The following is a 25903-nucleotide window of genomic DNA, read 5'->3' on the forward strand; positions in this document are numbered from 1 at the left end:
ATAGAAATACCTAGTCACCTATATAAAAACTTCTTTTGCTACGATGTTGATCTGCCTGTTGTTTCATTCTATTCTATGTCAAAGTTAGATTATCCTTTAAGAGTTGGAGAACTTGTTGTTGATGCTCGATGTGATCTTCCACTACTTGAACCTTAGAATTTTCTCTTGAATATGATGTGATGGATGGTGGGTGATATCCATAAAGTGCCATAAATGGGGTCATTTTTGTTGCAGTATGGAAGGAAGTGTTATACCACCATTCAGCCAAAGGCAACCATTTGATCCATTGTGTTTGTTTATCAAATACAAAGAAACAGTGATATCCTTCCAAACATTTGTTTACTATCTCAGTTTTCCCATCAGATTGAGGATGATAAGATGAGCTATGAGATAACTGAGTACCAAGACAAGAAAATGATTATGTCCAAAAATTTCTAGTGAAAATGGGATCTCTGTCGCTTACCATAATCTTTGGGTTTCCATGTAGTTTTTGAATTGTTTCCATAAATACAGTAGAAACTGTATTGGCTTTAATGGATGAGATAATGCACAAAAGTGTGCATACATGGTAAGTATATCAACCACCACCATGATGATACTCTTTCCTTTGGACTTGGGTAAACCTGTGATACAATCCATTGAAACCTCCTCCCAACATTGACTTAGAATGGATAAAGGTTGTAATAGACCCGGGGTCTTAATTGTTTCAACTTTATTTTGTTGGCAAACCAAACATTGTGCCACAAAATTTTGAATATCAGATTTAAGGCCATCCCAAAAAAATTCGTTCTTAACCCTGTGGTAAGTTTTTAAAAATCCCGAGTGCCCTCCTAAGGGAGAGGCATGCAATTCCATAAGAATCTTTTGCTTGAGTTGGGAATTATGACATAGGTATAAGCGATCTTTGTACCATAATGAATCATTTTTCCAGCTAAATGTATCAGATGTATTGGGATCTTTTTGTATCTTTTGAATGAGTGCCCACAATTCTTCATTCTTCCATTCATCCCTTGCTTCGTTTATCCAATATTTTTGGATAATAGAAATGGCACAAAGTAATGCATCGACATCCTCATCCTTTCTTGAGAGTGCATCTCCCACAACATTTTTCTTCCCTTTTTTGTATATGATTTCAAAGTCATAACCCAACATCTTTGTGACCCATTTTTGATTCTCTTCTTAAGATAATCTTTTCTCTAAAAAGTATTTAAGACTATTATGATCCTTTTTTACCTTAAATTGTCTTCCCATTAGGTAGGGTCGCCATTTCATAAGTGCATGTAGTATTGCCAACATTTCCTTCTCATAAATAGCTTTGTGTAAATACTTTCCTTTGATTGGACGACTTTCGAAAGAAATGGGTCTTTCTTCATGCATTAAAACAACACCAATTCCATTTACTGAGGTATCACATTCCACAATAAAGATTTTTGTGAAGTCTGGCGTAGCTAAGACTGGTGCTTGGCACATTGCATCTTTAAGGTGTTCAAAGGCCTTCGTTGCTTCTGGAGTCCATAAAAATGCATCTTTCTTCAATAATGTTGTTAGAGGTGCTACTATTCTCTCATAATTCTTAACAAACTTGCGATAATACTTTGTCAACTAGAGAAATCCTCACAGATTCTTTATGGATGTGGGGATTTTCCATTCCTTAATGGCTTTAATTTTTCTAGGGTCTATCTTAACACCTTCATGAGATACAATATGGCTTAGATATTCCAGCTCTTGTACTCCAAAGAAACATTTGGAGCTTTTTTCATATAACTATTTCTCCTCCAATAGCTTGAGCACCCTGTCAACATGTTGAACATGGTCCTTCCAAGACTTGCTATAAATTAGTATATCATAAAAAAATACTAACACAAACTTTCTAAGGAAGGGTTTGAAAATGGAATTCATCAAACCTTGAAATGTAGAAGGTGCATTGGTAAGGCCCTCATGAGTTCTAAATGTTGTATTCGGAATGTCTTCAGTCTTCATTCTGATTTGATGATACCCTAAACGAAGATCCAACTTGATGAAGTAAATTGATCCACGCAATTCATCCAATAGTTCATCAATGATAGGAATGGGAAATTTACCTATAATAGTGAGCTTGTTGAGCTCCCTATAACTCGGACACATGCTCCATGATCCATCCTTCTTGTGCGCCAATACTACTGGAGCAGAGAAAGAACTTTGATTAGGTTGAATTATACCAGACTCTAGCATTTCTGCAACCATATGTTCAATTTCACTCTTTTGGGCATAGGTATATTTGTAAGGCCTAATGTTTGGAGGAACACTTCCTAGAACCAAATGAATAACATGAGCATGATCACAAATAGGTGGGAGACCTTTGGGAGTCTCAAATACCTTGGAATGATTGTCCAAGACTTTTTGGAGATTTGGAGAAAAAGATGATTTCGATGCAGGACCTCTAGTGAACATAATTGCATAATTAGGCCTCGTTGTTATTTCTTTAGAAGCTTTGTCATTCCATTACAGTTGATTATCTTTCCTGCTTTCCTTGTGATACCTTAATTCAACTTCCTTTCCTTCCGAAGAAAATTTCATGAAAAGTTCTTGAAAATTAAAAGCTATTGTACCCAAGGATTGTAGCCATTGGACTCCTAGTACAACATCAACACCACCCATTGGAATGGAAAGAATTGGGCTATTCAATACATATTATCCCATGGATAGCTTGATATTATGGCACTTTCCAGAGAAATTTATGGTTCCTCCACTTGTAACCATCACTTGACACTCTGGTTCTAGATATAGGAAGCAATTCAATTCCTTAGCTATCTTATAATGAATAAAATCATGGGTACTGCTTGAATCAATCAACACTATTACCTTTTTCTTCTTGATATGTCCTTCTATCTTGATAGTTTGAGGAGTGGTAATTCCTTCCAATTCATTACAAGATATGGTCAGACTCATTTCTTCTTTCTCTAGGGTTTTTTCATGGTGTATATCCACTTCTTTTGACGTTTCTTGTTCCTTTTCTTCCTCCTCTTCACAATATATGTAAAATAATTTCTTCTCAACACACTTATGACCCTTAGTGTATTTGTTATCACAACTATAACAAAGCCCTTTTGCTATTTTTTCTTCCAATTGTTGGGGTGTCAACCTTGTAGGTTGTGGAAGGCTAGGGGAAATAACACTTCCATCCTTATAGTTGTGAGTGCTAGGATTCCTTGTTGCCATAATTTTTCTTTCCATTTTTCTTGCCAACCTAAATGCCTTCTCCAGTGAGTCAGGTTCCCAAAGATGAACCTCATGTTGGATGTTATCCTTTAAAGTCCCTATGAACACATCAATCCGATGCTCCCACGGAATATCTTTTACCCTTATAATCAAGTTTTCGATGTCCTCAATGTGCTCCATCATTGAACCCTTTTGTTTGAGGTTTATCAATTGGCTAACGTGTTGCTTTTTCTATCCTCATAATGTGCTATCATTTCTTCCATATAAATTGCCCAAGTGACAATTTGTTTACAAGAGTGAAGCCATTGATACTATACAAACTGATTTGGTTCCAGATATAAAGTTGCAATGCGTACCTTTTGTGTGTTTTTCACATTATGGAGACCAAAAAAATGCTCCATTTGTAGTATCCATGTTGCAGGATCCTTGCCATCAAACTTCCTCATATCAATATTTGGAACATGGTGGGTCTTCAATTCAATGTTAGAGTCTATGAAATCATGATTAACATTTCTTTTGTTCTCATCATGAGTCTCCTTTACTACCCTTTCATCATTAGTAAGAATTTGTTGTAGCAACTTAGTCAAAGCTATCTTCAAATCTTCCATGTTGCCTTTCAATTTTTCTTATATACCATCCATCTTAGAATACATGCGATTCATCTTAGCTTCCATGCCATCCATATTAATTTGCATGCCATTCAAACTAGCTTCCACGCAATTCATCTTAGCTTCCACGCCTTTCTTTAAGCCATCAATCTTAGCTTCTGTTACCTTCTGTGAGAGTGAAATTTGTTGCACTTGGTTTCGTAAGTTGATATATCATGTTGCATTTCTTCCTCTTCTTCATGAGTCATGCTAGAGATTTCAGGTTGCTTACTAGGTGTTTCCATTTTCTTTCTTCAGGGCATCAATTAATGATAATTATGCTTCACTGTGCCCTTTGAACTTCAACCTAATTTTGCAACCCAAACTCATGCAAAATTTTAGAAACACTACACACGTTTTTTCACTTTGTAGAATCTTGATATTAAATCTATTGTATATCTGTAATTGTAGATCTCCAAGGTCTAAAATTTTGTCTTGTAATAGCCCTCTAAATCCTCTTTCCAATGCCACCAGTCTGATCAAATTTGAATTTTCCAAGCAAGAGTTATGCCAAATCTCCTAATATGACCTTATTATGTAATTTTTCAGTAGAGGGAACTTGTACGACATTCCACATGTCATTGTTTCGACCTTCAGATCTAAAAATTATGCACAAAAAACTATAGTCTGTCCTCTTTCTGTAACTTTTTATGAAATTCAAATCTGATTTTTAGAGAGAGTTATGATGATTTTCCCAATATCACCTATTTGGAATGTAATTCGAGAGTTTGTAAAAACCCTAATTTCCTCATATCATATCTCCGAAACTGTAGCAAGACAATATCTGAAATTTGGACACGAGGTTCAAAATGCTTTTGACTCAAATGGGTTTTTTGTTTTAGCTTATGAAATGTCACAGAAAAAAGTTATAGTGAAAATTCCACGATGACCTGTTTGGAGCAATGAAACCCTAGAATCCAAAGCTCTGATACGAAATGTTATGAAACCAGCTCATAAAAAGATAGAAAAGAAAGATCAATGCCTTAGAAATCAGCCTCTTCGAGGGAAAAACCTCCTTTACATTACACAAATGAACAATTATTGGATGATTCAAATGACCAAAACCTCCTTTATATATATAGGAGTCTAAGGGGTCACAATATAATCAAAGTCAACATAACAATAATAATATAAGGGCACAACAATAATAATAGTGGGCTTCTATGGGGCACAATAATAAAAATATGAGGACAATAGTGCACAACAATAACAATAAGGGCTACAATGACAATAGTAATGGGGAAATCACTAGTATTATAGGGACCTAACAAGTCCTCTCTTAAAGTGCAAACAAATCATTTAACTGCATTTGATCAACCTTTAAATCGATTAAACCTTTGTGTTGATCTATTTCTTTAACTTACATCTTTAAAGATTGATATAAAGGAAATGTAACATGATGTAATATAGGTGTAAATATGTTAACTCTTAGTTTAGGTTAGTTTTAGATTAGATTAGTTTTATGTTAATATTAGATAACAGGGTAACGGGACCCGTAACCAGTCGGAACCACCATCTTCAACGGAAAAGGAGCTACTTTAATTTCCTGACAGGGTGGTCTCCCCTAATGTCGATGGAGGACATGTTTTTCGATCAACATTTTTGGCGCTAGAAGGAGGGCCAACATCTTCTTCATTTCTTTTGAGATCTTTTGTTTTAAAAGTTTTATTCTATTTCAATGGTTCCTCTTAAGAGACCACTTTGTAGTTTCTTTAATAGACTTCCACCAACTTCGACTCCAATAGTAGCTAAACTCTTGTCAAAGAAGAAGTTTAATAGTGAGAATAATGCCTCTTCTTATGAACATGTTTATCAATTTATTTTAAATTGTAATCAATACGTTCTTGATGAAGGTGTCATGTGCAAGTTGTTTGCTCTTACTTTGGCAGGAATCACAAAAGATTGGTGTAAAGCCCTACCATTTTCTTCCATACGCACTTGGGATGGTTTTATAATTCTTTTCCTACACACTTTTCAAGATTACGACTTTGAAATGATATGTGATCAATTGGAAAAGCTTCGTCATTTTGAAGGAGAATCATTAGATAACTTTCTTATTAGATTCAAATTAATTTGTTCTCAATTTCAACCTGATGATTTACCTCTAGAATTTCAATTATTGGATGGTTTGATAAATTAATTTCTTTTCCTTGCATTCCTAACCCATATGAAACAATTCCAAGATTTAATGAATCATCTTCAACGTCCATTAACATGACTGTAAAATATAATATGGAGGAACATGTTAATTACGATGAAACAAATGTAAATATATGTGATAGAATTCTCCATTTAATTCATACTTATTATAGTGTTAATGATAATTCAGATTCACTTTCACATGTTAATGATTTGCAACCAACTAACATGGAACAAGTTGATAATTGTTTGCAAGAATATCACATCAACAGATTTGAAGAACCAATGATCCCAAAATTAGAAAATTACCAGGCAACTCAAATACTAATCGTTGAATATGAAAATTCTAATTTTGGTTATAATGATCACATGCAAAATTCAAGGCAGCATGAAAGTATGATCAGCAAAGAATCTAAAATCAGCAATGGAGAATACATAGAGGAATCTACCAATAGAGAAATATTCAGGTGTATTGTTTTTAAGTCTCATTTCTATCTTTATCCTAATATTTCTGTTGATAACAATTCATTTCCTAATTATATTAATAATATTTCAAAGATCAAAGAATTTAATAAAAATGAATTTGCATTCAATTTTCATCATGATACAGAAATATTCAATAATCATTCTTTCAATTTTGAAAAAAATGTGCCCAGTTCTTCTTCTCCCTTTGATGTGTCTCATGGGAATGCCAAAATTTTAAGGAAATTTGTGAACTCATTTATGATGAATACGCTCACAATGAGGATCTTGATTCAACTCATTATTCATTAAATCTTCATGATCCAAGTAAAATTATATTTGAAAACGAATAAATATCTAATTCAAAAATTGTTCCAATCATTTCTCATTTTCAAACTTTCAATCATTATAATGATTTCACTAATCAAGAACTCATCCTGATCTATGATTTTGTTGATGATCACATTACCTTTTATATTCCTGGTCCATTATCTCATGCATAAGATGATGTCGATAACCATTCCTATTTCATTTTGGCTAATTCTTATAAGAAAGAAATCTTTTCAAACATGTCCCAATTGTAGTGTAACAATAACTGTAATATTTATGTAAATAATTATTTGATTCTTTTTCAATCCTTTTGGCTTGATTTAAATTCATTTTCATATTTTATTTTTCAACCTTTGGATATTTTATACTAGCATGTTCAACATCTCAACATTGAACACCCTCGAGATTCATTAACAGAAGATAATGAATATGTAATTCACAATATTAATCCTAAATATCAAGAAACATTTCTTTTTAAATTTTACTTGATGTTTATCCCATTTCAATTTTCTTCTCCTTCTCTAAGGAATTTCCAACAAAAATTTGCACTTGAGTGTGTACCTTTACAATATGACCAGCCATCTAACACAATTCATGACCTTCAATCATATGTACGTAAAAATGACAATTTGATGCAGGTTATTTCATTTAAAAGAATATTTTCACAATCTAACCTATTATCCTCTTCTTCAGATCACTTTGAATCTCTAACTAATATCCATCCATATTTTTATGATCCCATCGAGATATTCTTGGAAGAAAATCTCCAAGAGAGGTGACTGTAATTAAGTTACTTCTTGTACATACATTAACAATAGATGTACATCATGTTTTTAGTTTTATTTCATTTGGATTAATTAGATTAATGCTTTTATTATTAATGTTTGATGTATATATTCATGTAGAAAATAAAATGTTTGAATGGGTACATTGGAATCAAGATTTCACTTAGTCTTAGCCTACTGTTTAGATTAGGATTAGGACTAGTTTAGAAATTTGTTTAAATTAAATAAGAAGATGGTTTGGAACTTTGATTAATACATGGAAGAAAATGAAGATTCATTAGGTAAAATTATGATCGAATTCTTCCAGGTACACATTTATATGTTCATCCTCATCTGGTTTGAGTTTTATTTTCAGCTTTTCTTTTTTATTTTAATCATTATTCCTTTCTTATATTTTGTTGTTCTTCTTGCAGGTTCCCATGGATTTGATTTGTAGATTCAGCTTTGCTGGCAACTAACATTTCGAAAGAACAATCATCATATGACATTAGGGAGTTTTCTCTTTTCTAATTTTGCTTACATTTTGAAATTGATTGTCAGTCTTATTCTTAAAATTGAATCTTTAAAGACTCGCAAACTATCTTTAAGCAAGATTTGCAAAAGTAAGAAAACCCCTGTCAAAGCATACAAAAATAAATCTAAATAAATAACTATGCTTTAAAACAAAAGAGATTTATGAAGAAATCATCATACAAGACAAAATCAACATAATATCCTTTTTACATTAATCCTCTATTTATCTTGTAAGGTGTATCTCAAGGTTAATTCTCTTGATTTCCTTCTTTTTAATTTGATAAGCATTTTAGGCTTAGTTGGGCTGTCTTTTCATTTAATTTCACAATACAATGGAGTAACGTTTTCTCTTTTAGCTTGGCATAATCATTGGGTGAGTCATTTTGATGATCTAATTTATTAACGGAACCTAATCTCTAAGGAACACTTCAGTGAAGATGATTTTGTTTATGTTCATTTTTAGCTTTCCTAACCAAGTAGAGTCCCTGGTTTTTGTTCTTTGAGTTTTAAATCTTTCTGTTATTTGTTAATGAACTATATTTAACCCCTATCTTTAAAGAAAGTAAAACACATTTAATACCAGTTACTTAAGGTCATGAGTTCTTTTGGTGAACAATTTTAGTCAAGTGAATAGTAGTTAGCATAAATCTTTTTATGCCATCCCTTACTCTTAAGGGGTAGTATGCCAACCCATCTATTAAGTAATATCTATGAGATTAAATATAACCATAGTTAAACATAAAAAACAAAAATGATCTATTGAAGGATAGGAGACCTCATCACGATCTAACCTACCATGATCATAAGTTCTAACATTATGAAATTACCATTATTGGTCACCAAGCCAAGGTGATGGCTTTCGACTGCAAGATTGAAGGATAAGAGGTCTCATCACAAGCCGACTTCTTCACCATTTTAGATTTTGTGAATGGAATTTTCGTTAGCTAGTTACCAAGCCAAGACAATGATCTTTGGTTGACATTAAAATAATTTTAAGATGATCTTCTGCAACTATGCATTTATTCCTAATAGATAGGACATTGTGATTAGGGATCAGTATTTTAGCTAAAAAATGAAAGTGCTCAAAATTGCTTCAAACATAAATGACTAGATAGTGTTTGTCGCTAGGATTCCAACACCATGAACAGTTCAAAAAACCGACATCGTATGCAAAAGTTAGAGCTTCTAAAAGTTTGTTAAAACGAGTCAAAGTCAAAGTTTGACTAGGGTTGACTAGATGCCCAGTTAGCATGCAAAGAATATTATCTAGTTTTAGCCGGTGACACTATGACAAGTGTCATCTTTAGATTCGCTAGTGTGGTTGTGTGAAAGCGAAATTTCCTAATTGGCCTCTAAGGTGGAATTTGATTATTTATTTATTTATTTATTTAAATATTATTATATATATTTTATATATAATTTTTTTTTTCCGAGGAAAAAATCCGTAATTTCCATTAATCTCATAAAATTACATGTTGTAGATGCTAAACACATATGCAGAAGTATGGGCAAGCCACTTACAATAACTATACTTCAAGAGAAGTATAGAGAAAAGCCCTCAGACAGGGCAGCAAGTAAAAAGGGTATGTAAACCCCAAACCAGTCTGCAGATAGACCAGGAGGATAGCCATACCCATGACAAACAAAACAACAGAAAGAAAATAGCTCTGAGGAATGTGTAGAAAATTCTAATGGCCACCAAGACAAGGAGGAGAGGCACGAAATGAGGTAGAGAACAGCGAAGGTAGCCACTCCTTTCCCACCCCCTCAAACTCTCCTCCTGAAACTGAAGAAACCAAAGGAAGATACCACCCATACATCTCAGCAACCTGCAGAGAAACAACTAGAAATAGCCATGATGAAGTGGCACGAAATGATGCTGAGAGAGTCTCCACACCCAGTTCCCTCAACACTCCAGATAACTGCAGAGGTATGCCAGCAAGTGACCAAAAATAGGACCAGAAGCCTCAGTAAGGGAACCCATCAGGTCCCAACCAGAGCAGAGGTGATCCGGGGGTAGAGCCGGCTAGGGCAGCCACCTCGCCCCCATGAGGAGTAAATCTAGAGACCAGAAATACCCCACACCCGGGCCGCGGCTCAGATCAGTAACGCCAAAAGCCAACGCCTTCGTTAGTCCGCCAAAGCAGAGCAGCGCAGAAAGTCGAGCAGTAAACCACCGAAAACCAAGAAAAAAAAACACACGCCGCCGCCTCCCGACTTAATGCACGAAGCTAGTCCCCGAGAACACTTAAGATGATCTCAGAACCCTAGATGTGCAGACCTCCAACCCTGGGTCGTCAGAGCCGAAGACGAGAAAATGGACAGAGCCGCGCAATGGAACAAGGGTTCGGTTATATTTTATATATAACTATTATGTTATAATATATAAATTTTTCAAATTATATATATATAGATAGATAGATATATCTATATATATATATATATATATATATATATATATATCTATATATATAGATAGATAGATATATCTATATATATATATCTATGTGTATATATATATATATATATATATATATATATATATATATATATATGATTTGAAATATATTTAATTAAATAATAAATCAAATTGGCATAATACATATCCAACCATAGTTTCTAACTATAACCCCAAATTCCCATATATCCCACCATATGTTAAATAGTTGTATGGTCAAAGTCTGAATTTTATACGACATATGTATTACATGGTAAAAGGATATGGGATAGGTGGAGGCAAGTTTGAACCTGTGACCTCCGTCACCCAAATTCTACACCTTACATATGTATTACATGGTAAAAGGATATGGGATGGGTGGAGGCATGTTTGAACCTGTGACCTCCGTCACCCAAATTCTACGCCTTACATATGTATTACATAATTCACATATATCCCAGCATATGTTAAACAGTTGTATGGTCAAAGTCTGAAATTTATACGGCATATGTATTACATGGTAAAAGGAAATGGGATGGGAAGAGGAAGGTTTGAACCTGTGACCTCCCTCACCCAAATTCTATGCCTTACCAACAAGCCTCCAAGGGCAGATTTGAATAAGATAGCCATGAAATTATATTTAAATATGTGTTAAATGACCAACAGAATAATGGGAAGTGCTTGGCGCAGTAATTGCACTTAATATTAATTAATTTCATTTAGCATTTAATTAAACAATTGATTAATTTGGAAAAATTTGTGGCAGAGCCACCAAATCCAGAACCGCCACCAAACTTGGCGGACTTAACTGGAGTCTCTCCAGATTTAGCAGAGGTTTTCTATGAAAAATTGGTTTTGCCATAACTGAGACAATTCTCAGCCAAATTTCAAAAAATGAATAGTCATTTTAGCTAATTGGCATGCTAGGAACTCATTGGAGTAGGTGGCAGAGGCATAAGAGGTAATCTATAGGTGTTTTTCGTCACTTTAATATTTTTGAAGCCTATGGCCACCAAGTGTTTGAGGCCATTCATGGAGCAGCTAGTAACCAAATTGAGTAAAAAAATAGTCATTTATGATAGATTTGAATGTTTTAAACTCATTGGAATAGGTTACAAGAGCATTGGATGCACGTAATATAAATTTGAGCACTATTGAAGCTAATACAAAGGCCCACACTATGAAGCTAGACCAAGGAGATGTAGCCCAGGAGGGGTGAACAAGGGGTAAACTCCTTCAACAGAAAAAAGTATTTTGAGCTCTGTTATTTGTGCTTGCTATTTTTTATATGCTTTTTTTTGGCCATTTAAATTCATGCTTTTAAGTTCATGTAAAACACTAAATTTCACCAAGTTAGATGAATCAACAATCACATGCTCATGGAGTTGCTTTCTTGATTTGCTTGAAGGGTTTAATATGTTTCAATTGTTGTTATGATTACAAGGTTGAAGTTGCAGAGAGGAGAAGGGAAGCTACAGATAGCCCCCAAGACCAAGCTCATGTTATAACATGTGGAAATAGCGGAACTTTATGCTATCAAAGTTGAAAATACTTATAACCAAAGGTTGATGAATATAAAGTTAAAAAAAAATGTAAATAACACACAACACATATAATAAAACAATATCAGAGAAATACACATATCGAAATTTTGCAGAGTGTGTGACTACTTAAAAGTTGTGATATCTTAAAACCTCCTCTCGATATCATATAACCACTGATCTCCTATATGTGATATATCAAAACCTCTGACCCTTTGATATGCTCCAATATCCGATATCCGGACTTGATTTTATTTAAGTTTTGATTAATTATAAAATCGCATCTGCTCCCATATTAGAACTTTTGAGATGATAGTCTGATAATACCTAATCTTCCAATCACTGATATGTTTGTGGATCTGATTGGCTTTATCATAGCGATTTAATATAATATCACATCTGTATATTGCAATTTTTTCAGAGTGTGTCATGTTAAATCTTTGATACTCAAAACCTCTGATATCCATCCACGTCTACCACTTGTCACACTTCAGTTTGGTCACCGCTATAAAGTCTAAATAGTCATTTTTTTAAGTTTTTCAAGTTTTTATTATGGTTTTTTTTATGATTTGTTAATATTCAAGTGATTTTTAACAAAATCCTCACTGCTTTTTTGTATTTTGATTGCAGGGATAAACGTAGGGTCAATTCTGAAAGAGCTTCCTCTTTCGATTTTAATTGAACATTTGAACCACTTTAGTGCTAAATAAAGATAGAGGTTGTTGAAAAATGTTATTCAAATAATTTGTTGGAAACTACCCTTCCACTCATTCGAAGATTTTTCGAACCTAATCCAAATGAAGCTTCCAAGATCTTCTAAGTTCAGCTTGTAATTCAAGAAAATAAAAAACCTCCAGATTCATTTACTTTTTATTCCTCATTTGTTGAGAAACCGAAGGGATTTGTTAACTTTGAAACTCTCTATAAAGACTTGTCTCTTCAATGAAATTGGGGAGGTCACGATCACACACAGGGGGGCTCTGTAATAATTCAATTTGTTCTTTCGCACTATTGTAGAGCACAAATAGTTTTATTTTAGATATTGTAGAGGATTTATGGCTATGATATAATTGATTTGCACTAATATAGACAATTTTATTAAGGGTCAGAGCTACTCTCCAAACTGTGGTAATAAAATTTTGACATGGTTCTAATTAATTCTTATTCTTGTGTACTATTACCAGAATGTGGGATTATTGTCTCACTGTTAAAGTTTCATTTTTGGTTCTGATATTTATTCTAAAAATTATGTTTCTTTGATATTATGCACTATTGTTGTGTCACTGGCATTTTTCTGTTGAAACTTTGTTAAAGCTATCTTTGCAGGGTAGAATGAGATCAAAATCAATCTTAATTCATTGAAGTATTCTTATGGTGACTGATAACTATTTATTATTCATTTGCAGGCTTATTTTTCTTTCACTTGTATTAGTTAATGTGAATCTTTAATTAATACAAAATCATATGATGAATTATATCAATTATTTCCCCTTGTTTTAGTTAACTTTCTCTCGGATTAGGAGAGGGCTATCCCATCCTAGTTTGAGATAGGATTTCATGTTTTAGATTAGTTCTAAATTTACATCTTAATTTGCATCAAGTCCTCTCTTAAAGAGGAAAACAAATCATTTAATTGCAATTTGATCAACCTTTAAATTGATAAAACCTTTGTGTTGATATATTCCTTTAACTTACATCTTTAAAGATCAATATAAAAGAAATGTAACATGATGTAATATAGGTGTAAATCTATTAACTCTTAGTTTAGGTTAGTTTTAGATTAGATTATTTTTAGGTTAGTATTAGATAACAGGGTAACTGGACCCATAACTAGTTGAAACCACTATATTCAAAGGACAGGGAGCTACTTTAAGTTCACAACTAGGTGGTCTCCCCTAATGTTGACAGAGGACATTTTTGTCGATCAACAAAAACCAAAATGAGTGAAAATATCCTCAAAACGAAATGAAACTACAACATTTTTAGTAGCAAAAGGAAGTGCTTTATATTCTACCCATTTTGTGACATAATATGTACAAACAAGACTGTACCCCTTTTGTCTTGATGGTGGATTGATTGGACCAACAAAATCTAGAGCCAACTTTTCAAAGGTTGCAATAATTACATGACGTTGTAGAAGCATCTCCTCTGAAGTACAAGGCTTTCCCATTCTCTAGAAACTATCACATATCTCAACATATTCTTTGGCATCTTTAAAAATAGAAGGCCAATCATATCCTAAGAGAAGGATTTTATAGGTAGTCCTTTTATCAACAAAGTGTCTTCCACACAACTCATCTTGGCAAGCCTTTATTATTTCTGGTACTTCATCTTCTCTGACACATCTTCAAATGATTAAATCAGGCCCTCTTTTGTACAATTATCCATTTATCGATGAATAAGATGCATTGGTTTGAATATATTTCCTTTTCTCTCAAGGAGATAAGTACAATGGTAACTTGCTTGTAGCCAAATACTTAGCAATATCCACAAACCAAGGAGATTTAATAGATACTAAAAAAGGGTATTCATCAAGAAAATTATCTCTTACAGGAACATCCTTATTATCATTTTGGATTCTAGATAAAAAATCAGCAACTACGTTCTCCTTTCGAGGCCTATCCGAAATAGTAATATTGAATTCTTGTAATAATAATAACCACCTTGTAAATTTTCCATTAGTAATTGATTTATTCATTAAATATCTAATTACAGAGTAATCCATATGAACAAAAGTTTCATAATCGATGATATAGTGTCGAAACTTATTAATGGCATGTACAACAACTAAAAATTCATTTTCTGTTACAGTATAATTTAACTCTACAGGAGTCAAATTTTTACTTTTGTAATAAATGGCATAAGGAGTCAAATATTTTTTTCCTAATACAACTCCCAAAGTTGTATCTGAAGCATCAATTGAAATATGAAAAGGAAGACTCCAATTTGGTCCTCTTAAGATAGGTGCTTCAGAAATCTTTTCTTTCAATGTTTCAAAAGCTTTTTGGAAATCAAAATTCCAAATGAATTCACAGTCTTTTGTAAGTAATTTGAAAAGTGAAGAGGTTATCTTTGTGAATGTTTTTATGAACCTTCTGTAATAACCAGTAAAACCAAGAAAAATTCTAACATCTCTTTGACAATCAGGAATTGATAATTTAGAAATAACTTCTACTTTAGATGAATCCACTTTAATTCCATCTCTTGAAATGTGGTGTCCTAAAACAATTCTGTTAGTGAACATCATAAAGTATGTTTCATGGCTTAATGAGAGATTTGTTTCTTTACATATAATGAGATATTTTTCTAGGTTTCCAAGAGTTTCCTCAAAAGAATTACCATAGATAGTAAAATCATCCATGTAAACTTCCACACAATCATGAATTAAATCAGAAAAAATGCCTAGAACTTCCCTTTGGAATGTTGCAGGTGCATTACATAATCCAAAAGGAAGTACTTGGTAAGAATAGGTTCCCCATGGGCAGGTAAAAGTAGGAGCTACTTGGATTTGTTTATATCCACTAAAACCATCCAAGAATTAAAAATATGTTTTCCCTGCTAATGTATCAAGGACTTGATCTATAAAGGGAAGCAAAAAATGAACTTTCAAGGTAGCTTTATTCAATTCCCTATAATCGATGCATACTCTCCATTTTCCATTTTCGTTTGGAACAGTCACTAATGGTAAGACCCACTAACTATCTGATATTAGGTAAATGAAATTCACATTCAACGTTCTTTGTAACTCCTCTTTAACAACTTCCCTTAAATTTGGATTCATCCTCTTTTGGGGTTGTCAAATTGGTCTAGCATTTTCTTCAATATAGATATGATGTATACAAATATTAGGATCAATTCCTTTCATATCAATTTATTCCCATGCATAAGCATAGGAACATTCTATAACATCTTCCAAATTATCATTAATGTTCAAAGCTTTCCCTAGAAAGATTTCAAATAAAGAATTTCCAAATTTCTCCATAGAATATAAAGACATTTGATGTCATGATAGATATTCAACATTGTATTTTTATTGAAAATTTTGGTTTTGTTCACAATATGAGGAAGAATCATTATTATTCATTAGATTTAAAATCTAATTTTCTTCATCTATTTGTGAAGTAGAAAATATTGGTTGTATGTCAAAATATTCATTATCATCATCTATCCAAACTTCACTTTCTACTTCTATTGTTGTTTTTGCAGGAGGATATAGTGTGAATTTCTTAGTAGAGCTTCCATGAGAGATAAACATATCACCAGATCTACAACTTATAAAAGCATCAAACATATCTAACCATGGTCTTCCTAGAATCACTGGATGTCCTCATAAATTATTCTTGGGAGTTAAAAGCATAAAATCAATAGCATATTCCCAAGAATCTAAGGAGACATATACATCTTCTAATACACCATCAGGTTTGATAATAAATCTATCTGTTAATTGTAGTAATGTTGGTGTGTATTGAAGATTAGAAAGTTTTAATTGATCCATGGTTTGTTTACTCATGATATTGATAGTTTCTCCTAAATCAATCAATGTTTTTGGAATCTCCACACCATTAATGTGTGTTTTCACAATGGGACTACCTGGATCTAGATAATTTTGAATTGTTAGTTTGCCCAACATAATATCTGCAATTTTTCCAACTAACTAAATTTTTTTAACTTATTTTATTTTTTTTCCTGTTTTTTTAATGCTCAACTCCCTAATTGTTTTTGAAAATATTGGTATTTCCCTAATAGCTTGTAACAAAGGAATTTTGATGCAAACATTATTCAACTCATCTAACATATCATATTCAGGAAACCCAAATTTTTTCCTATTCCTTTGTCAATTTTTAGCCTTTTAGTAAAAGGTGTATTTTTAACAGAAGGTTGTTCTACAATGGGAGTTGAGTTTATTGCAGTATCATGTATAGGGGTGCTCTCTTTCTGAGGAATTTCTTCTTGATTAAGAGATGTTTCCTTTTCAAGCGATTCATTTTCTCCAAATTCCTTAATAGCAATAGAATGTAACTTATGTTCCAAAACTCCACCAAATCTAAGTTAGACAATGTTTAGATCTAATGGAGCTATCAGGTAAGCTTGGAAATTCTGACCTTCTATATTGTAAATAGGTTTTGAATTTTTATTATTCGGATTTGGAAGGGGTTGAGAAAGTAGTTGATTAGATTTTTTAGGGTATGATGTGGATGCTATTGAAGTGTTGATTAGAATGTTGAGTTTGATTTTGAAATTTTGGAAAAAAAATTGATTGAGGAGGGTAATATGGAGGTTGATATGGAATAAATGGTTGTTGAAATTGATTATACTGAGGATTCCTAGGAGGATACTGCCACCCTTGTGTCCATAATGAATTTTGAGGTGGAAAATTTTGCCAAGGCATTAGAGTATTCCAATTGTTCAGTGTTTGTGAAAAATGATTGATATGGAGAATTAAGACCTTGTACCATATTTGGTTTTTTTGGTGGCCATGGTCTTTTACCAATAAAACATAGCGACTGAGCTTTGCTTGCTTCAACTTCATTTCTCAAGACTGTTTTAAGTCCAGGAATTGAAGGGCATTCCTTTGTGATATGAATTTCTTCATAGATAGAACATATTTCTACATTGTCAAGAGGGCATTCTCTTAGAGCATGCTTCCTCTTGCATTTAGGACAAAAAATTGATAATGCAACATTTTTAGATTTTTGCTTGTTTTGAACCTTCAGAGTATCTATTTGTTCACTAATACTTCCTAAGATATATATCTTGAAGTTTTCAAACAAATTGCTTATTTATGCTCTGGTCATTGTCCCAGTTGTAGATTTATTAATCCTAAACATGTCTTTTGGATTTTTCCCAATTCCAGCCTTTCCTCTTGAAATGTGTACACGCAATTCACAAATTTCTCTAAATGATAATTGAGGAACATCTCCTTTTCCCATTAAATTGAGAATATCTACCTACTCATATCTAATGGCTTTTAGCAAAATATATTTCAAATTTTCTTCATCTATATTATGCATTTTAGCCCTTTTAACATTATAAGCAAATCTTTCAACGAAATCCTCAATATTTTCATCCTATTTTTGCATCATTTTAAAGATTTCATATTTAAGGTTATGGAGCATACAATAGTCTTTGTATTTTTCTAAGTACACATTCTCATTTCTTCCCATGTTCTTATGGTATGTGTTCCTAATCCCATAAACCATTTAAGTGCTTTGTCTTTGAGACTGGCTGGAAACACTTTCAATTTTTGGGAATCAAGAAAGTAGTCATAATACCTACACAAGAATTCAAACTCAAAAAGAAATGTTTTAGGATCTATTGATGGTGCTAGGCCCGCCAACATGTCGAGGGGATCTCCCTGGTAAGAATTCCCAATTAGAACTCAGACCATTTGGTGTAGGAGTCCCAACAATGGGTCGTAAGGTAATGCCTTGAATGTGATGTTGCACAGAGGCAAGTAAGATAACTCTGTTAGTAGCAAGGGTGTGACTGATGTAAAGAGTCAAGGAATGTGTATAAGAGGTTCCAACTCTTCAAGGGAGACGAAGGTGAAGGTGAGTTCTAGGTTGAAATGGATCAGTCCCAACTCAGCTAGGAACACACCACACAAAGTACATGCATAGCTTCCGATGGAGCAGTCCACTCGGTTGCGTTAGTCACAACAAGGTAAGATAACACGAACAACACTCATGGATCAATATGTAAGTTAAACAACATATATCATTAAGGCAACCGAAACAGTAAAACTACAATAACAACATATGCATGAAAATGTGTTGGCTCTTATTATTAAGTGTAAGTCACAATCATACAATACACCATGTAAAACTACTAGCCCCAATAGTGGAACGTTACAACCACATCTGCATGCTCCTCCAAAGAGATGTACTAGCTTCATGAAATAGATAAGTCAAGGCGCGTTACAATACTATCCAAGCCTTCTTCAAGATAGTCTTAGTAGAAGCTTGGTTGATCGAAAGCCCTTACAATGAGTTATGAGGGACTATTTATAGAAAAGGGTGGGGTGATCCTTGACATTCCCCATTGTGATAGTTCAACTACCCTCATGACTCTTCACCTACTCTATGACTGTTACATCCAACTATTGACACTCGACTTACACTTGACATGAATCAACATTACAATGCACATGTACTCATGTGAGACAACATGGCTTGGGCAAGCCTTGCAAGATATCACTGACACTCGGTCTATTGTGGTGGAACCAACTCTTTGACATGTTTGTGATGGTTAAGCTAGTGAGATGATGCCAAGCTTGGTCATCCATGATGGTGTGCATGCACCTCATGGTGACATCTTGCTAAAGAAAACTCTTCTCTCCATTACAACTGGTGCATTGGTTCGGCTCCTTTCATCCAGCTCATATGCTAACATGTGCATGGTCTTCTTGGGTATGGTTGAACTGGCAACACATTGATACATAGTGTCCGTGCTGATCTTCAAGTGCGTGTTGGTGGTCATGTGCATCAACTTTTCGAAGTACATGTTCATCCCTAGTTGGACTTGCTTCTTGTCTTCGCCTTGGTGAGTGTGTTGAATGGGTTGGATTGCATGCGTACTCAACGACATGCATGCTACTGGATCCCTTGCATGTGATCAACACCATTGCTCACCATGTTTTCTCTCTTTCAGCTGTTGGGATGGATCATTAACTCATACTGGCATAGTTTCATCAACGAGTGCATGTTGCACCCACTGTTGTTCCTGTTCCTGCTGCAACTCATTGAAATATCTATGCAACTTCATGTTCTTCCTAAGTTGCTACTTCAACACATGCAACTCCTTCTCTATTCTATCTTCTTCCTTCATACGATCTTCATGTCGTGCTGTCACTTCATAGCTTGAGTCTCCAAAATTTCTTTCATTATCAGTGGATCTACTTGATCTTGCAACTTTGCTCCGCCTCTATGTCATAAGCAACCTTACTCTTGAATTCACTACATTCGCTACATTCGGTATGCTACCTTCAGCTGTTATTCATGATGCTACTTGATGCCCTTGTCCATGAACAACTTGATGTCTTTGTGAGTAGGTAAGCCCATGGACACTTGATCGACTACATCCCCAAGTGTGGTCTGAACGGTGTCTTAGTTTCTGCTCTGTTGGAAACCATTGTACCTGTACTGCTGAGAGGTAGATGAACACTTGTGATACCTAGAGACATGGCAACACCTCATAGCAAGCAATCTGTAAGTCGAAAACAAAAATGAACATGAGAACAAACTTGCAACATACCTGGGTGAATGATCATGAAAGTTGCACAATTTTGGACAGGAGGTTGGGAGACTAACTGCCAAGACTGCACAAGGCATAGTCCGGGCTACTGAGAGACTAACTGACTACTAGAACTACGCAATGCACAATCTATTCTAGCTGCTGACTACTGGGATTGCATAATGCACAATTCCATCAGGGAAAGGTTGCTAGCCTAGGGACAAATTTGTGTAATTTCTTGGGCCAAGTAGCCACTGTCCTCCTGAAATGCGCAAAATAGTCTTGGTGTCCAGTGATGGGTACGAATGCACAAATCTAGAGAGGAAGGTGAGCCTTCCTTTCCCAGATTGCGCCATGTAGCCTTGGTGAAGGCAGAGCCTGGGCCAAGGTTGGCCCGACTCGCTAACGAGCAATTGAAAGCAAGTAAGTCAATGAATGCATGGCGACACTAAGTGATAGTAGAAGTAATTAATAGTGCATGAAAAGCATGAATGAAATATTCAAAAAATAGATCAACATGCATGTGGGTGAGGTAGTTCATCGATTGGGTGAACGTATGTGCAAAATGGTTTCACGCATGCGACATCAGTGAGATAGCAACGAAAACTGAAACATTGCTAGAACAAGCTAGTATATGTGTAAATGACAGAAAGCATTCAAAGAAGTCAAGAAAATAGTACTCCCACAATCGTAAACACAAAAAGAGACAAAAAAGCAGCACAAGGCATGGGAAGCGGGCTTACCCCAAAACAACTAAGTTGAATGTGTCAACTACTCCTAGATATGATGTGGGATGCCAAAGCTACAAGGTTGATGTGAGGAATGAGCTCTGCAGCATCCAGTTGATGATTTTTAATAACATTGAGGTTGTGACATGCATGCCACAAATCTAGGGAAAACGAAAATTGGTGGGAGGTTTCGGAATTAATCCTTGTATGTAACCTCCAACTGCTAAACATAGATCCCTGAAACAAGGGATGCCTTGGGAGAAGTAGCCCATGCATGCAAGTTTGTTTTTCTCACTCCCTCAGGGAACCAGTCAACTCAGCTGCACATCCAACAGAATGCTTGACTATGGAGAAAAATGTGCATTTCTGGCTGGGAGTTTGCCTGGCTGCCCAGGAGATTTGCACAATTTCTAGGTAGAGCAGTTGACTACTGCCCAGATTTGTGCAAATCCTAGGTTAGATAGTTTGTTGCTGGGAAACTTTACGCAAATCTTGCTGGGAGGGTTAGCTGACAGGATTGCACAATTGTGGAGCCCAGTAGGGTGTCAGAGAGGATTGCACAATTCCTAGAGGAAAGGCTGGTTTCCCTGCAAAAATGCGCAATTTTCAAGGGGAAGCTACTCAGCCTATAGCTGGACTAAGTCCGAGTGAGCAGCCTTTGAGGGGAATGGATCAACTGTGATCAACACACTGCCTTTGTGTGAGGAAAACACATGAAGCTTGAGTACTTGACGAGGTAAGACAAATTGTTGTGTAAGGTTGATAGGGAGGATCCAAAATAGGATAAGGAAAAATTTTAGAGGGTGGTTGTAGCCGCCACAACACATAGGGACACACTGGTAGAACTCCAGCTCTCTGAATGGACCTTGTTCGTGAAAAGCAAGTCTAACACCTCCAGAAGTATTGTTTAGTTTTCAGCTCATCTTGGTTTCACACTAACTTGATTGTAATATGTAGCATATACCAAACCCTTGGTCAATTGACACACATTCCAAGCCAAGACAACACGGTTGTTTTACTTGGGGTTGAGGGGTATATAGGTGCACAAGCAATATAGTCGTCAGAGTCTTAGTTTCATCTCTAGTGTTTATCCACTGCCAGGAGGCCTGGACAGTACCCTAGTGGAGTCACATAGGAACACAAGCATGGATCTGCTACCAACGAGCCTGGTCAGTAGCCCGACTAAGTTACTTGCATCACCTTCCTGCACAAGAAGCAAGTACATAGGCTTTGCAGCCTCCCTATAGATAAGTATCCAGTAAGCAACCAACAAGGAAGTCACACCCCCCAGTAAGCAACCAACCTCTTCTTTTGCCTTATTCATTTTTCATTTTGAATTTTTGACTTTTTCTTTTTTTTTCACTGTGCATAGCACTTATTCATTTTAGAGGTAGAAGAGGGATCTCGACTTATTGAGAGAAAAAGAGGTTGTTCTAGCATAGAAGTAGTTTATTGTATCTATGATGTGCCTGTTAAGGTTTTCCCCTTTACCTTACTCTACTTGACTGAGCTGACAAGGGCTAACCCAAAAACAATTGACTAGAGAAGGTGACACTAGCTAGCGTGCAAGCATTGTGTTTACACCAAGGTTCACTTCAAACAGTACATATTTTCCTTTCACGTATTATGGAGTAAAAGTAACAAGCTCATCATACAGAGGCAAGATGACAAACAACCAAGTAGTGATAGATGTACAAGCCCTCTTGTACTTTACCCAACTCGCTTCTAGAGTCATACATGGTTTCATGCAAACTAACCTACGAACGAAACAAGTGAACAAACTAACAAAAAAGCTAAACAAAAGTAGAAGAAAAAATGAGAGAAAAGCAAGCAAACAAACAAGCAAGCAAACAATCAAGAAATCAAAGCATGAAAGCAAGCAAGCATGCAAGAAAATAACTGAAACAAAACACTACTCCTACTCCTACACTAATGGTGCATGGGCCTGATCGCGTGAAGTGATACTTCCAATGTAGCCATCGACGCATTGGTAGAACCATGTGGGTGAAGGCTTGGTCCGTGAGTAACCCAGTCGTGCGGACCAGCATACAAGAAAGATATAACTGTGAAGACATCCACACTTCATGTTTCAAAGTTCCCATAGGACATAAGAGAGTGCATGTGCATGACAAACAGTCTGTGAACTTATCATGGTGTTGTGTGACACTATGTGCAAATTTGAAGTAAAATCACACTCTTGACTGAGACATTCAAGCAAACAAAAGAAATAGAGATAACTTGCATTGCAAACGAGTGGTTACAATGTAAGACTCCCCCAATGCATGAGCAATTAGATCATGCAGATTGAGTGGAGGAAGTGTGATCTAAGTGTGAGATGGATCTTCAATGAATACAGACGAGTGATGAGAAGCCTTGGTTGATTGAAAAATTTCATGATCGAAAGTGAGACTAACCCCAAGAGAGCGAGGGCCTAACATATCCATTAGCTCGGGCCGAAGTGCCTCGATAGTCTTGGGTGTCTCAACTTCATCATCAAGTAGATCATCATAAACCGGTGACTTCAAAAAATCAACTGCGATAGATTCATGATCGTGATAAAAAAATGGAAGCAAATGTATCACGATTGCCACGATAAAAAAAAATCAATGAATCCTTCAACATCCTCATGATCAGATGAATCAAACAAAGGGGTAGATGAAAAGTGAATGAACTCATCCTTTGTGTTTCCAAAAAAGAAAGATGAAGGATCAAGTGGATCTTCAATGAATAACTTATCCTCTCTATTGTTGAATGATGGACTAGCATCTGGTGAGTCCTACGAGTGATCAACAATGGATGCATCCATGAACAAAGACACACATGCAAAATCATGAATGGAAAGCTCACCAAAGAAGCTAGGAAAGAAGGGAGGGGGCTCGGACGAAAGGGAGTCATCCTTCGGCGAGTGTTGATGTTCAAGCTCCCACTCATACTCTTCATGAATGACGGTGCATGTTGGTTGTGCAACACCAACTCCATCAGTGGGTTGTTCCTCATTCACAAGAAGTGAAGAGTCTAGAGTGGACAAACACAAGACAACATCATCTGGAGGAACACTTGAGTGTGAAGACGAAGGTCGAAGAAAAGAACGCATATGGGAACTCGAAGGACTCACAACCAAATCTGCATGAAAATTGAGTGGAGTGATGTTGAGAGAGTGTAAAGGATGAACAGGTGTGCAAACATGATCCTCAACATCACTGGGCGATGGTGGAACTATTGAATGAGAGGGAGGCGGACAGTCCATCAAGACAACGCCTGTTCCCACATGAGATTGTGCAGTTCCGTCAACGAAGAAGGTTGAGCGAGGCTTGCATCAAGCTTTCTCTTGGGATGGGTAGATTTCTTAAGACAACACCCGAACGAGTCCCAGAGATAAGCAAACTTCATCTGCCTCCTCGGAGCTTGAAACTGCAAGCCACAGAAGTGTTGCCAAAAATCAATAACGGATTCACAGAAGTGCTCACATGAGTGCACAGTGTCAACCGGTAGGCTAAGAACCCAATGAAATGGAGATTCGTCAAGTGTGTATGCAAGCATCAAATCGACATGTTCATCAGTAAACTCATTTTCCTCATAAATCATGGAAAGAAAGTTATGTAAGTGCTCAAGCCATGCCACCTCGCCTTCACCATCATACATGTGAGGGGAAAAGAGATCAGAAATCTTCCCCAAGATGGAGACATCTTCATGATTTGAAAAACACCTCCAGGGAAGAAGAATGCAAGACTCCATAAAAGATATGAAAAGGTTCAAAACTGGATGAGAGGACATTGCTTATCATCAAGCCCTCCTTCTAGTGCCAGAAATGTTGATGGTACTAGACCCACCAACATGTCGAGGGGGTCTCCCTGGTAAGAAGTCCCAATTAGACCTTAGATCGTTTGGTGTAGGAGTCCCAGCAGTGGGTCATAAGTTAATTCCTTGAACGCAATGTCACACAGAGGCATGTAAGATAACTCTATCAATAGCAAGGGTGTGACTAATGCAGAGAGTCAAGGAATGTGTATGAGAGGTTCCAACACTTTGAAGGGAGAGGAAGGTGAAGGTGAGTTCCAAGTTGAAAGGGATCAAGCCCAACTCAGGTGGGAACACACCACACAAAGGAAATACATAGCTTTCGGTAGAGCAGTCCACTCAGATGTGGCAGTCACAACAACAAGGTAATATAACACGAACAACACTCACAGATCAGTCCAAGACGAGTGTGACGGTTGATATAGTACGGTTCATGAGAAAGGTTTATCTGATGTCCAGCAAAGCAATCAACACAAATGGTGACAACATTAACAACATATGCAACACATTAACAACAAGATTCATATAATTGCATACAAATCAGTTCATATACAAGTACGTAAGTTAAACAACATATATCATTAAGGCAACTGGAACAATCCAACTACAATAACAACATATGCATGAAAATGTGCTGGCTCTTATTATTAAAGAAGTGTAAGTCACAACCATATAATACACCATGTAAACCTACTAGCCCCAACGGTGGAATGTTATAGCCACATCCACCTGCTCCTCCAAAGAGATGTACTAGCTCCATGCAGTGGAGAAGTCTAGGTGTGTTACAATACCATCCAAGCCTTCTTCAAGATAGTCTTAATAGAAGCTTGGTTGTACAAAATCCCTTACATGAGTTATGAGGGACTATTTATAGAAAAAGGTAGGGTGACCCTTGACATTCCCCTTTGTGATAGTTCAACTATCCTCATGACTCGTCACTTACTCTATGATTGTTACATCCAGCTATTGACACTTGACATGACTCAACATTACAATGCACATGTACTCATGTGAGACAACATGGCTTGAGCAAGCCTTGCAAGACATCACTAACACTCGGTCTACTATGGTGGGACCAACTCTTTGACATGCT

The sequence above is a fragment of the Pinus tabuliformis genome, chromosome 4_1, assembly GCF_031772625.1.
Source record: "Pinus tabuliformis cultivar Carrire ecotype Pingquan chromosome 4_1, CPIR1, whole genome shotgun sequence".
NCBI lineage: Eukaryota > Viridiplantae > Streptophyta > Pinopsida > Pinales > Pinaceae > Pinus > Pinus tabuliformis.